We start from the raw sequence: 15151 nt of genomic DNA, 5'->3' as shown, positions 1-15151 counted from the left end.
GCAAGTCTCTACTCTGTCAACGTACTTGAGTTGGATGCGATCCCCTAATCATGATCAAAACTGGTGAGGTGGAGCAGATCTCCAATTGTGGTTCGAGGACCCGACCCCTGCAATGTGAAATGAATACGCAAGGACACGTGATATAAGGTTAATGGGCAAGGAAAGGCCACAACTTTATTGATTACAGCAGTGAAAAGGTATTGGCTTAGGCATTGGATGTCTAAACTAGGTGGGTTTATTCAACAGTAGGTGGAGCCTGTTGATGCTAATCCAACTATAGGCTCTCCCCTGATGTCACCGAGGGTCGTGCCATGGCCTCCCGCCAAGCAGGCATCGGACAGAATACACAACCGCCAGATTCCTTTAACGGAATACCCAAAAATTGAAGGCATAGGCGATGGCCACACCTAGCCCTTCGACACACCACAACACATTATTCCAATGCCTAACCTACCCACCAATACCACAAAAATTGTGACAATTGCTATGAGTTAGGCAAAAAAACCAAAAGGCCTTATGCCAAATGGAAAAATTCCTACCAGGCCCCCTGGACAACCAGGGCGACCAACCTAAGGTCCATAGCAAGGCCAATGAACTAAGACCCTGAGCTCAAAGGGAGTGGAGGGTGGGTGACTTGTGACGAGACGACGGTGAAGAATGAGGCCGAGGAGAGGCTGGCGCTGCAGCAAAAGGCTGCTGAAACCGCCCCCTCGGAGGCACCTGATTGGGTGACTGCCGAGGGGCGTGGGCGCCAGCCAGGTGAGAGGAGGAGGCAGGGGGCTAACGCCCCCTGCTAGGGGCGGAGCTTGGGCTCCCGCCCACAACCACTCCCCTCTCTTCCAGGGAGGAGAGTCTTTGTCAGGCTCAGCTCTGGAGGAGGAGCTCTTCATAGCTTCTCAGAGGCAGGCAAGACGCCTCAGAAAATCTCTGACAAACTAGGCCCTGAGAGACCAGGGCTCAAATCCTCTAATCAGCCATGAAACTCAGTGGGTGACCTTGGAACAGGCATAATAATAATAATAATAATAATAATAATAATAATAATAATAATAATATTTATACCCCGCCCTCCCCAGCCAAGGCCAGGCTCAAGGCGGCTAATAAGCAATAATAAAAACATGTTGAATGATTACAACTTAAAAACAAAATTAAAATACAACATTAAAATATTGAAACATTAAAATATTAAAATGTAGCCTCATCACAGGAGGAGAAAGGAAAAGAAAAAAGAAATAGAGGGAGGGAATCAAATTGGCTCCAAGCCAAAAGCCAGGCGGAACAGCTCTGTCTTACAGGCCCTGCGGAAAGAAATCAGATCCTGCAGGGCCCTGGTCTCATGAGGCAGAGCTTTCCACCAGGCTGGAGCCAGAGTTGAAAAGGCCCTGGCTCTGGTTGAAACCAATCTAACTTCCTTAGGGCCCAGGACCACTAGGGTGTTGCTATTTATGGACCTTGATGCTCTCCATGGGGCATACCGGGAGAGGCGGTCCCATAGGTACGAGGGTCCTAGGCCATGAAGGGCTTTAAAGGTCAAAAGCAGCACCTTAAATCTGACCCTGTACTTCACCGGGAGCCAGTGCAGCTGGAAAAGCACTGGGTGAATATGCTCCCATGGCAGAAACCCCGTGAGGAGCCTGGCTGCAGCATTCTGCACCCGCTGGAGTTTCTGGGACAGCTTCAAGGGCAGCCCCGCGTAGAGCGAATTACAGTAGTCAAGCCTGGAGGTGGCCGTTGCATGGATCACTGTGGCATAGGCAAATTCGGCCCTCCAGATGTTTTGGGACTATAATTCTCATCATCCCTGACCACTAGTCCTGTTAGCTGGGGATCATGGGAGTTATAGTCCCAAAACATCTGGAGGGCCGAGTTTGCCTATGCCTGCCTTGGAGTCAGTCACAGGTTCTCACTTACCTCACATGCTTGTTGCGAGGATGAAATCTCTTCTTCTTCATTGGTGATCACTCATAGCTGAGTAAAATTGTCTTCCATAAACACAGTTTTAGCAGTGAGTCCGTAAGTGACCGTGGAGGCCAAATCTGGATCCACACGTCCTTCCACAGTGGGGACATTGGTTTCCGGGTGGGAATTGATCACTGTGAGGGTTTGCCAAGCATGCCTTCCTCATAGCATGTTCCTCCTTTTCATCCTGGAGGAATGGTGGGATATAAATGTCATAACAAATAAAATAATAATCCTGAGGTGGGGCATCTCAAGCCCAGGGGACAAAAAACATTAAGGAGATGAGGCAACGACCAATAAAAACTGCCACTTGTCAGGCATATTGTTTGGAACTGTAATCTGACTCTCACTCAAGTTCCTATATCCTTCCAGAGATGACTCAGCCAAGGATGAGTGGAACAGCAAACACTCCTCCCTGGTACTGATCCCTCTCACCAAACAGTATCCTCAGGCAATGATAAAAGATCAAAGGGTAAGAGATTAAACACCCCACCCTCTCCTCATCCTGAACTAGACCTTCACTTGCCTGCGATACAGTGGTACCTCTGGTTACAAACCCTTCTGGTTATTAAAGCTTCAGGTTACGATTTCCACTAACCCGGAAGTAGCTGCTCCTGGTTGTGATCTTTGCCCCAGGATGTGAACGGAAATCGTGCACCAGAGGCGCGCACACAGCAGGGAAACCCCATTAGCGAAAGGGCACCTCAGGATAAGAACGGTTTCAGCTTAAGAACAGACCTCCAGAACGAATTACAGTGGTACCTCTGGTTGCGAACAGGATCCATTCTGGAAGCCCATTCGCAACATGAAAAGAATGCAACCCGCGTCTGCGCGTCTGTGCACGCACAGGTTGCAATTCGCCATATCTGCACATGCGCGTGACATCATTTTGCGCTTCTGCACATGCGCAAGCGGCGAAACCCAGAAGTAACCCTTTCCAGTACTTCCAGGTTGCCACAGGACGTAACCTGAAAGAACGTAACATGAAGCAAACATAACATGAGGTATGACTGTAAGTTTGTAACCAGAGGTACCACTGTATACTCTTTTTAAAACATACACACATTTGCACAGTTGATAATGTTATGGTGCCACTGTACATCTAACGTCTATGTGCAAGGAGTGATAGTAGCCCAAGCTTTATGATGAATGATAATAACTGAACCCAGTCATCCAGTTCAACCCCTTGCAATGCAGGAATCTTGACTAAAACATCCATGACCAGGGGTGCCAACTTGAATATTATAGGGGGGCAGGTAAGCCCCCCCCCACACACATAATTGATCACATGATACGGCATATACACACCATTTGAATGGCAATGCCCATTAACATGGGGGGCAGCCGCCTCAAATATTTTATTGGGGGGGTGAAGGGACCTCAGCCCCTAGACGTTGGCTCATATTTCCATGACAGATGGCAATCACCCTTTGTTTAAAAACCTCCAATGAAAGCAGTGCTGAATTTACTTATAAGCTAAACAAGCTATAGCTCTGGGCCCCACTCTCTTGGGCCCCCCAAAAATTTTTAAAGCAACAGTGTGTTGTGTTGTGTATGGACCTATAAGGTCCATAAATTACCATATAGCATATATTCAACACAAAAAACAGTGAATATTTGTTGTTGACAAAGTACAGCTGGACATATAAAAGACCCCATTACCTTCAGGAGCTTAGGGCCTCATCAAACCTAAATCTGGCCCTGCTTATGGCATATATGCCTTATGCCTTGGTTTATGGCATATATGCTTAATCTCTTATGCTTTATGGCGTATATGCCTTGTATCTATTAGCCTTATGCCTTAAACACATCGTCATTGTGTTTTGCTTTGTATCTGGTGATCAGTACCCATTGTTTGTGTTGTTTCATGTTATCCTTAATGAAAACGATACTGTTTTTCGAATGGCATAATATTATTTAAGAGATTTGCGCTTTCTACTGAAACTTGCAATTTCTCAGTGATGCATTACAGTAATGAGCAGTCTTTCGTGTAATGAAAGTTAGCGGTGGTTACTTCAAGGATGTGGTTAAAATGTGGGGAATTCCAAACTCCGCTTACCTGCTCAATTCCTTGGGTGACCTCGCACCAGTCACTGTCTCTCGGTTTCAGCCCGGCTAAACTCACAGGGTCGGTTGCAAGAGTTAGGCCTCTAGGTTGCAAGAGTTAGTAGGTAGGGAAGTTGCCCTGATTTCCTTGGAATAATGTATGGTGGGATAACATTGTGTGAACATCTGGACAATTTGTGAGGTTCTGTTGCTGTGAAGGTTTTATTATTGTTTTTTTATTGTTTGTTGCAGTTTTGAAAGGGGGGGAGCTACCCTTAACCAAGAGTTAGGAGCAACAAGGGCAACCTCACAAGTGATGGCCAGATGTCATGGAAGCGTTTTAGCCGCGATTCCTGCATTGCAGGGTGTTGGACTAGATGACCCTTGGGATCCCTCCCAACTAAGATTCTTCGATTCTGCTCTTGGTTAACTGAGGAGGCCAGTTAACCATGCGGACTTTCTATGCCTCAGCTGTTTGTGACAAGCAGATCTTCAACAGGTTCAGCTTCCTCACCTATTGATTGGCTGTCTTCCTAACCCAAGGAAATGATGGGCCAGTCGTAAAAAAGAAGACAAGCCTATTATTCTGCCTGCTTTAAATATGCTGCTAGGTGCACCATCGCCAAAAGGAGCTGCCGCCCATTTCTTCTTGCAAATAGGAGGCCTAATTCCTTATACTTTGTGTCATGTATGCCTAATCCCTTATGCTTTATGGTTTATATGGCTTATCCCTTATGGCATATACTGTATGCTGAATCCCTTATACCTTATTGCATATATGCCTCATTCCTTATACTTTATGTGATATATGGCTAATCCATTATCCCTTACTGCATATCTACCTAATCCGTTCTGCTTTATGGTATATGTGCCTTATGCCTCACGTCTTATATGCCTTATGCCTTATGGCATATAAAGGTAAAGGTAAAGGGACCCCTGACCGTTAGGTCCAGTCGTGGCTGACTCTGGGGTTGCGACGCTCATCTCGCTTTATTGGCCAAGGGAGTCGGTGTACAGCTTCCGGGTCATGTCACCAGCATGCCTAAGCTGCTTCTGGCGAACCAGAGCAGCACACGGAAACGCTGTTTACCTCCGCGCCGGAGTGGTACCTATTTAACTACTTGCACTTTGACGTGCTTTCAAACTGCTAGGTTGGCAGGAGCAGGGACCGAGCAATGGCTTATGGCATATACTGTATGCCTAATGCTTTATGCCTTACAGTTTATATGCCTTATGTCATATACTGTATGCCTAATGCCTTATGCCTTACGGTTTATATGCCTTATGCCTTATGTCATATACTGTATGCCTAATCCCTTATGTCCTACGGTTTATATGCCTTATGCCTTATGGCATATACTGTATGCCTAATCCCTTATGCCTTGTGGTTTATATGCCTTATGGCATATCCTGTATGCCTAATCCCTTATGCCTTACGGTTTATGTGCCTTATGCCTTGTGGCATATACTGTATGCCTAATTCCGTATGCCTTGTGGCATATATGCCTAATACCTTATACCTTATTGCATATATGCCTAATCCCTTATTCCATATGGCATATATGCCTATTGCCTTATGGCATATATGCTTTATGCCTTATGGCCAGTGCCGTATTTATGTATAAGCTAAACAGGCTATAGCTTAGGGCCCCACTCTCTTGGGGGCCCCAAAAATTCAAAGGGGAAAAAACCCTGAATGTACATTTCCACAATATAAGATAGAAACAAGTAAAATAAAACCTACAAACAGCAACAGTGTTTTGTGTTGTGTTGGACCTATTAGCTCCATAAATTACCACGCAGCCTATATTCAACACAAAAAACAGTGACAATTTGTTGTTGACGAAGGACAGCAGGACATATAAAGGGCCCCATTACCTTCAGGAGCTTAGGGCCTCATCAAACCTAAATCCGGCCCTGAATGAGGGAGAGTCTACCACATTTTCGAGGGAGTCCCTCCCACTGTCAAATAGTTCTAACTATCAGAAAGTTCTTCCTAATGTTTCATCAGAATCTACCCCTCCAAAGCAGGGGAAAGGAAGTTTGCTCCCTTTCCCATGTGACAGCCCTTAAAACATTTGAAGATGGCTATCCTATCTTCTCTCGCGCTCCTCTTCTCCAGGCTAAACATGCCCTGCTCCTGCAGCCATTCCTCACAAGGCTTGGTTTCCAGACCCTTGACCATCTTGGTCGCCCTCCTCTGCACGTGTTCCAGCTTGCAAACACCCTTCTTAAACTGTGGCACCCAGAACTGGACACAATACTCCAAGTGTAGTCTGCCCAAGGCATAATAGAGCAATACTATTTGGGGGCCATCAGAGTGTCGCCCGATAGGAAGGGAGACTGCTCTTCTGCTTAGACCCTGCTTGCAAGTTTCTCACAGGCGTCTGGTTGGCCCCTTTGAGAACAGGAAGCTGGACTAGATGGGCCGTTGGCTTGGCCTGGCAGGCTGTTCTTACATGAATAGTCAACACCACCATAATTTCACTTCTCCTTTATACAGCTGCCAGCATTCTTTGAGTCAATTGGGGAGTGTGTGTGGTTTGTGGGGGTTGTTATGTGGCTGCCCTGACAAGCCCCTGCATGTCGATGTATCACCACATCACTGCACACCAGGTGGAAACTCTCACCAGAATCCCCAGAGACAAGTGGAAAGGACCCAGCAGATTGATTTTGTGTAATACGTGATAAAAGCAGTTTTCTATAAATAATACCCATGTGGTGTTTAGTTTAAACAAGTACAGTAGTTTGTTCTAGGGCAGGAATGTCTAAATTCTAGCCTGGATTTGGCCGAGAGAAGGCCAATTGTTAAAAGTAAATAAATGGTGATAACAATGATATAATGGTTTTTTTATGATGTTATTTTAATGATGTGTTTGCTGCCCGCGGCTCCCTTGAGAGGAAGGGCACAATGTCAATTGAATGAATAAGTAACGGGAGGATATTAAAGGGGCTAATTTAACAGCACTGTGCAGTTAGCCCTGATACAGAAACCTTACATGAAAGCCAAGATTATTGGGAGGAAATAAACATGTAGAGAGATATGACTGCAAAAAAACCAGATAAGAGCTGAATTGCCTCTATACATTCTTCAGACAACAAAAGCAAAGTCCCTAGGACAGCGGTTCTCAAAGGGCGTGCCATGCCATGCCATGGGAAGTGTTGCAGGAAGAATCAAGGACAATCAAAGAAACATTTAAACATTTCAGTGTAGTATAGTATAGCATAGCTCTCATACTTAGTACAGTGGTACCTCGGGTTAAGTACGTAATTCATTCCGGAGGTCTGTTCTTAACCTGAAACTGTTCTTAACCTGAAGCACCACCTTAGCAAATGGGGCCTCCTGCTGCCGCCGTGCCGCCGGAGCACTATTTCTGTTCTCATCCTGAAGCAAAGTTCTTAACCCGAGGTACTATTTCTGGGTTAGAAGAGTCTGTAACCTGAAGCGTATGTAACCTGAAGCGTATGTAACCCGAGGTACCACTGTATAGAATAAATCTCATGCTTATACATACTTAGGGTATATTTTGGGGATTATTCCTGTTCTTATGAACTTATACTTTCTGGATGTCCCACCATCATATTATAAAGTAGTTGTGTTCTATGTTATAAATCAAGCACTGCTAATTGTTGTCCCCCATCCCTGGCCATGTTGTTGTTGTTGTTGTTTAGTCGTGTCCGACTCTTCGTGACCCCATGGATCAGAGCACGCCAGGCACTCCTGTCTTCCACTGCCTCCCGCAGTTTGGTCAAACTCATGTTTGTGGCTTCGAGAACACGGTCCAACCATCTCGTCCTCCGTCGTCCCCTTCTCCTTGTGCCCTCCATCTTTCCCAACATCAGGGTCTTTTCCAGGGAGTCTTCTCTTCTCATGAGGTGGCCAAAGTATTGGAGCCTTAGTATTGGAGGCCATGTATTTCTTATCAATAAAAAATTCAGTATGGCCCATGCAAGTTTTTATTATTAGCGTGTGGCCCAGAGAAAAAGAAAGAGAACCACCGCTCTAGGGTATATTCCAATGTATGGATATGTTAAACGTTAAATATTGGTTTCTCTTCAAATGCTGTATCTCTGCTTATTAGAAAACTTTCTGCAGTGGTGTCTGCACACAGAAGCCCCTCAGTATTTTCGTTTCTCATTCTGCTTAGCCGGTTATAGTTTAGATTTTGTTAACATTTCTTTTCTCTTTTGTTACATTTTTGACTGGCTGTGTTCGTTACGCAACTTTAAAAAAAATTAGAAAGTAAATAAATTAATAAAAAGATTCCAAAACCCAGTTGGGAAGGCCTTTACTCAGTAGTATAGCATATACTCAACCTGCAAAAAAAAAAAAGAAATCCCATTTTCAATCCTAGGACAAGGGAGGACAACAAGGACAATTTTTTGCTGGGCATCCAGCCCAGTGAACTATTATGGAGGAGTTAAAAGGTTGCTTGTTATTTTGTGACATTTTGGATTGTATCCTGTTGCTTTTTTTCTTTATTTGAATATATCTGGGTGACATCTGACTGGCCACTGCAACAACAGGGTGTTACTAGACTTGTTTGGCCTCCAGCAGGTTCCTCTCAAGTTCATATTTTTGTCTGCTGCAGAAGATGGCTCATTTCCTGAGCACTTGCAGACATTAAGAGGGTTTGTGCTGTGTGTGGTTTCTGCAGGCAAGTGAAGGCCTCTTTAGGCAGGTTTTGAACACAACAAAAAGTATTCATTAACTGGTGAGAAGGGGAACGCCCCTCGCAACAGGAGCAAAGCCCAGGGGTCCATCCATGACATGAAATAAAAATCTGCATGGCTGGAACAATGAAGGTGGTTCTTGCTTGCCTGGATGGAAGATGGAGAGATGAGTGGGTGTGTAGAAACCAATGAATTTTTTTTTTTGGGGGGGGGTCATTTGAATGTAGCCTCCAGGCTCTCAGTATTTTGCATGCCTGGAAATTTAGGTTTGCACAATCAACGGATTAAAGGGGTTAAATTAGGAAGACAAGTCTACTTTTAAAAAGGAACAATAGCTTTTTTTAATGACATGAGGGAAATGAGCAAAGGAAGATTTTTTATGCCCTCCAAGCAAACCGGGGATGAATGAAGGATGAATCCTCATTGATGTTTAACTTCCTCACAAACAAATTGGAACAAATGCACAATAAAGACAGGATATAATCTAACCTCCACTTAAGTTTTGTGCAAGTGAGGCATCTAATCATAAGCCTGCATTTTTATCAAAGCTTCTATATGTTTAATCAGGGCTTGCATTTTAAAATGAGCTTAAAAAGGATTTTCAAATGTTTCATGCCAGGCAGAGAAAACCTTGGCCATTCTCCTAAGACAAGAAGGGCCCCATTGATTTATAGCAGGAAAAACAATTCTCAAAGTCATAAAAAAAGGAATTACAGACAACTGACCTTGCAGATTGCAAAACACCATTAGGAATGGGCAAATAGTAAAATGATACCATGGGGCCTCTCTTAAACCTTGAGTTGTATTTTCAAAGGCCAGAGGCAAATGGGGAAAAACATTTAGCTGGAAAGAGAGCATTTTTGGGAAAGTCTCTTTTAAAGCTGTTTCTTAAACTAAGAGAGTTAAAAAGGTTAAAATGTGTTAAATGTTGGAAAGGCAACTGGCTTGGCAGAAGAAGAAGCTTCTTCCTATTTTATTTTGAGGCTGGAGAGGAGGGTGAAAGGGGGAGGTGCAAACTGAAGAGGCTTCTTTTAAAAGCTGTGTTTTATTGAGTTCCTTCCTTTTCACTTTGAGAAGCTTTATTCTTTTAAGAGGCTACCTATGATAAATGTATGAAATATATTATCTTAAATATATTGGCTTAAATGTAATTATGCAAAGGATTTAAGGAATGCTAGATTCTTATTTCATATGGTTGTAAGAGTTGTATTTATCCTGAAATTAAGTCAGCCACCAGCCTAGCCCCCCTGCCAGACAGAAGACGCCATCCAAGCAGTCTTGATATATAGTTGTCAGGCATTTGTTTAGAAACCTTAAATGAAGGAAATCTTTCAATGTTGATGTGAAACTCAAGATCCTTGACATCTGTTGAACATAAAATTGTAAGATTAAACATTTGTTTTAGAAGGCAATAGGGCAAGAAGGGCAAGAGGTGAGCTGGTAATTAAGATTCCATGTAAGATATATTATTACTTATTTATCATTTATATATAGCTCTTTGTCTCCCATATAAGGACAGAAGGAAGTGGGTGTATCTTTTGTGATTGGTTCTAGCAAACAGCCAATAGGAATTTCAACCAGGCTGATTGGACAGAGGCAGCCACAGGAGGAGCAAAGGGGGCTGGATTAAGGGAATATAAGTGCTGGCCAGAATGGCAGGAGGCCAGGCCAGAGCTTGGTAACCATGTACCACTGTGCCTCTTATTTATTTGTCTGACAAATAAATTACTATTTTAATTTCTCTATTGCTGCGTTGAATATTTCATTCCAGCTAAGCGTTAACCACAAGCAGGGTGCTACATTTTATGGTGCCCTGTGACTCGGATAAGTGGTCTGCTGGAACGCAGCCCCTTCGCCCTACTGGGCAGGGTACAAGAGAGAGGACAACTGCTTACCCAAAGCGCGCACTGGTAAATTTTTCCAGGGGGAACGCAGAAGACTCGTCTGTCTGATACCCTGCTCACTGGCGGCGACGGACCGGGGGAAACAGGGAACCAACCAAGGGTAAGTGCACAAAGGGATTTTTGGCCCTCCAATTAATTAGGAGGAAGAGAAGTCTTGATCAAACTTCTGCGTCTCAGTAAGGGGAAACTGAGTACGCTAGGTGGTTGGGTACATCAGATGGTGATCTGGTGTAGGGAAAGGGAAGGATTGGGAGGTAGAGTGTGGTGAAGTATCCAGCGCATTGTATGTGTGAGAAAGTACAGAGCAATCTGTAGCTGACCTGAGTGTGGAGTGGGCAGTACTTCGGTTCCTAGTAAGGCCGACTTCACTAGGCAAGGAAACCCACAAAGCGCGTCTGTGAGTGACTGAGTGGATACTTCACAGGGCCATACAATGGGAGTTGGGGGTTCAAAGGGGGAAAATACACCTCTTGAGTGTATGTTAAATAATTTTAAGAAAGCCTTCTCAGGGGCATATGGTGTCAAAATGACGCCAGAGCGCTTGAGAACGTTATGTGAACTAGAATGGCCAAAACAAATTACTGGATGGCCATCCCAGGGAACCTTTGATATAAATTTAGTGAGCAAACTTTGGACTGATATCGCCAAAGAAACTGGAGGGTGCCCAGAACAATTTCCATATATAGATTCCTGGCTGAGCACATTAAATAAAAATCCTCCATGGATAAGGGAATGCAAAGTCAAACGATGCAAATTATTGGCTGTAAAAGCCGAAGCTAGGAAAGGAATCTTGCCAAATAAACTCAAACCCATTTTTGAGGGGCCAGAGGAAGAGGTGCTTCCACCTCCACCCTATGCTCCACATCGAAGGGAGCTTAATCCAAACACTCCACCAGTTGTAACCCCAAGGCAAGAAACTGGAATGAATAATGGGAGTGGAGTCACAGAGCTTGATTCCTTGATAGATTATGATAAATATCTTCAGGAGGCATTGGAGTTCTATAATAAAGCCCAAGCAGAAGTGGTTATTCCACCTGTGACTCCTAATAGACCTCCATCTACAGTCTCCTTTAGTGGAACAACTGATTGCCCACCCCAAACCCCTGTACATCCAAGTCCCAGAGAAATGTTACAGAAGTTACAGGGAGACCTTGCTCGGTCAGCAAGCAATACAGCCAGGCGTATAAAGCTGCTAAGAGAACGCCTTGCGACAGATACCATCCCCTATGATTTGAGGCCCCTAGAGCAAAGTGAAGAGAAAGGTCACGTAGTAGCCCCTCTTAGAAGAGTATTTGATGCACTTGAGGAGCCTGCGCTGGTTAATGGGCAACCCGGACCACGGCCACCTCGAACTTCGACCCTGCAATATATTCCATTCACAACTACAGATCTGATGAATTGGAAAACACACACCCCATCTTTTGCAGAAAAACCTCAGGCTATGATGGACTTGGTGACTTCAATAATAAATACTCATAGTCCTACTTGGACAGATTGCCGCCAGCTCCTGAATACTCTGTTCACCACTGAGGAAAGGAGAGACATAATTGAAAAGGCACAGATATATTTGCGTGAGCAGGCCAGAGGGGGAAATATTTATAATATTGACCGTCATCTCCAAGATAACTTTCCCTTGGAAGATCCTAATTGGGATCCAAACAATGCAATTCACCTGGCCAGACTCACCACCTACCGCCAGACACTTGTGCAAGGTATCCGCAGGGCATGCCAGAAGCCCACTAATATGTCTAAAGTCTCAGAAGTAGAACAGAAACCAAATGAGAGTCCGGGAGACTTTTTAGAGAGGCTGCAAGAAGCCTATCGTATATGGACTCCTTTTGACCCTGAAGCCCCTGAAAACAGTAGAATGATTACTGCTACATTTGTGGCCCAGTGCGCTTCTGACATTCGTAAGAAAATTCAGAAATCAGAAGGATGGGAAGGGATGCTGATGAGCCAAATTATGGCCATTGCACGCCGAGTTTATCGGAATAGGGATGAGGCTGAGAAGCAAGAGAAGAAGAAGTGGCAGAAGGAAAAGATGGTAATGCTAGCCACAGCAGTGAAGCAAGACCACCGCCCCTTAAATGGAGGGCGAGGGCGAGGAAGGAATCCACCACTGGGAAGGAATCAATGTGCAAATTGCAAGAAGGAGGGTCATTGGAAGCGGGAGTGTCCTGAACCCCTGAGGTTGGAAGAAGTACGCCCAGGCCCAGGCCCAGGCTCCGGCTCCGGCCCAAGAAACCAGGGACGGGGACGGGGAATGATCCGAGATGGAAGATATCAGAGACCAGGACAGGGACGGAGTAGAGACAATTTCATTGGACTGGCAGAAGAGGATTTTACCCAAGACTAGGAACGACCGGACTCCATAAAGTTAGGCTTCCAGGAGCCCACGGTCACGATTCAATTAGGGAGCCATTTAATAGACTTTATGATTGATACTGGGGCTGAATACTCAGTACTCCCAGAACTATTGCAGAAAAAGGCATCCAAAAGTGTAGTCATTAAAAGTGCCACTGGACAGTCAGCCAAGAGGTCTTTCCTCCAACCTTTGGAATGCCAGATTGGGGGACATCGTTTAACCCATCAGTTTTTGTATATACCTGAGTGTCCAATACCTCTCTTAGGCAGAGATATGCTGTCCAAATTGCAGGCCCAAATCACTTTCACTCCTCGAGGTCCAGAAATGAAACTGCCATCAAAAGTAGCAGGAATAATTACCCTCTCAGTACCTAAGGAACAATCATGGCGCCTAATGTCAGCCTTGCAAGTCCAACCCACATTGGATACAGAATTAAACAAGCTCCTCCGAACTCTACAGGTGCCACCAGGAGTATGGGCCGAAAATAGCCCACCAGGAATGGCTAAGAATATAGCTCCAGTTGTAGTAACCCTAAAACCTATGGCTACCCCTGTATCTGTAAAGCAATATCCCTTACCCCGGCGAGCAGCAGAGGGCATCCAGAAACATTTGGACCGCCTATTAAAATATGGTCTGCTTAAGCCTTGCCAATCAGAATGGAACACACCCCTTTTGCCTGTTCGAAAACCTGGGACAGATGAATATAGGCCAGTGCAGGACTTGAGGCTCGTAAACCAGGCTATCGAGACCTTGCACCCAAATGTACCAAACCCATATACCTTGCTAAGTTTGATCCCACCAGAAGCAACATTTTTTACTGTATTGGACTTGAAAGATGCATTCTTCTGTTGCCGGCTGGCACCACAGAGCCAACCTATATTTGCCTTCCAGTGGGAAGACCCTTTGACAGGAACAAAAGGCCAGCTAACCTGGACAAGATTGCCCCAAGGATTTAAAAATTCCCCAACTTTATTTGGCACTGCCTTGGCGAGGGATCTAACAAGTTACCCCTCAATACCGGGAGAAAAGGTGGTTCTGCAATATGTGGATGATCTTATACTAGCTGCAAAGGATTTTGATACCTGTAAAGAAGGGACAGAGGAACTGCTCCACTTGCTCTGGGAAGCTGGCTACCGAGTTTCCCAGAAAAAGGCACAGTTATGTTTAGAAAAGGTCAAATATTTGGGCTTTGACATCTCACACCAACAACGAGCATTGAGACCAGAGAGGAAAGAAGCTATTTGCCTTATCAAGGAACCTACCACAAGAAAACAACTTAGGGGATTCCTGGGAACAGCAGGGTTTTGTAGACTATGGATACCTGATTTCAGTAGTCTGGCCAAGCCCTTACATGAAAGCACTCGAGGTGCAGAAAAGGACCCATTTGTATGGGGACCTGAGCAGAAACAAGCCTTTTTAGTTATCAAACAGCGACTTATGGAGGCACCAGCCCTTGGATTGCCTAATTCGGAAAAACCCTTTCAGCTGTATGTACATGAACAGAATGGGATTGCAGCGGCAGTCCTGACCCAGAGATTAGGAAGTTGGAACCGTCCAGTAGCTTATTTGTCTAAACAATTGGACTCAGTAGCAAAAGGATGGCCTCCATGCCTAAGGGCAGTAGCGGCCACTGCGAGCCTTGTCAAAGAAGCTGATAAATTTACCTTTGGCCAGACGATGTATGTGAATGTACCTCATGCTGTTCTGACACTCATGGAATATAAGGGTAGTTATTGGCTAACGAACCCAAGGATGGCTAGATACCAAGGCTTATTGTGTGAAAATCCCAGGATTCATCTACGAGTAGTGAATATGCTCAATCCAGCGACTTTGCTGCCCCTACCAGAGGTAGATGATGAGGAATCACATGATTGTCTCCAAGTAATGGATGAAGTTTATTCCAGTAGACCTGATCTGAAAGATGAGCCATTAAAAAATCCAGATGTTGTATATTATACGGATGGTAGCAGTTACCTGCATGAAGGTGCCAGACGAGCAGGATATGCTGTGGTCACCAATGAGGAAGTTGTGGAAGCTGAAGCTTTGCCTGCTGGCACCTCAGCACAAAAGGCTGAACTTATAGGTTTAACTAGAGCTCTGCAATTGGCAGCCGGATGTAAGGCAAACATCTATACTGATTCAAAATATGCCTTCTTAACCCTGCATGCACATGGAGCTCTATGGAAAGAAAGAGGTCTAATCG

At 44.8% G+C, this 15151-nt stretch overlaps 1 protein-coding gene across 1 annotated transcript in view; it reads left to right on the top strand.

Annotated features, from left to right (window-relative positions):
* Positions 1 to 15151, top strand: part of LOC309337204 (C-type lectin domain family 2 member D-like) — a 115073-nt gene that overhangs the window by 75557 nt on the left and 24365 nt on the right. The window lies entirely within an intron of this gene.

This window comes from Podarcis erhardii, assembly GCF_964252035.2.
Source record: "Podarcis erhardii genome assembly, chromosome: 2".
Classification (NCBI taxonomy): Eukaryota; Metazoa; Chordata; class Lepidosauria; order Squamata; family Lacertidae; genus Podarcis; species Podarcis erhardii.
Note: the sequence above shows the minus strand (reverse complement) of the source record. Positions and strands in the feature narration are given on the sequence as shown.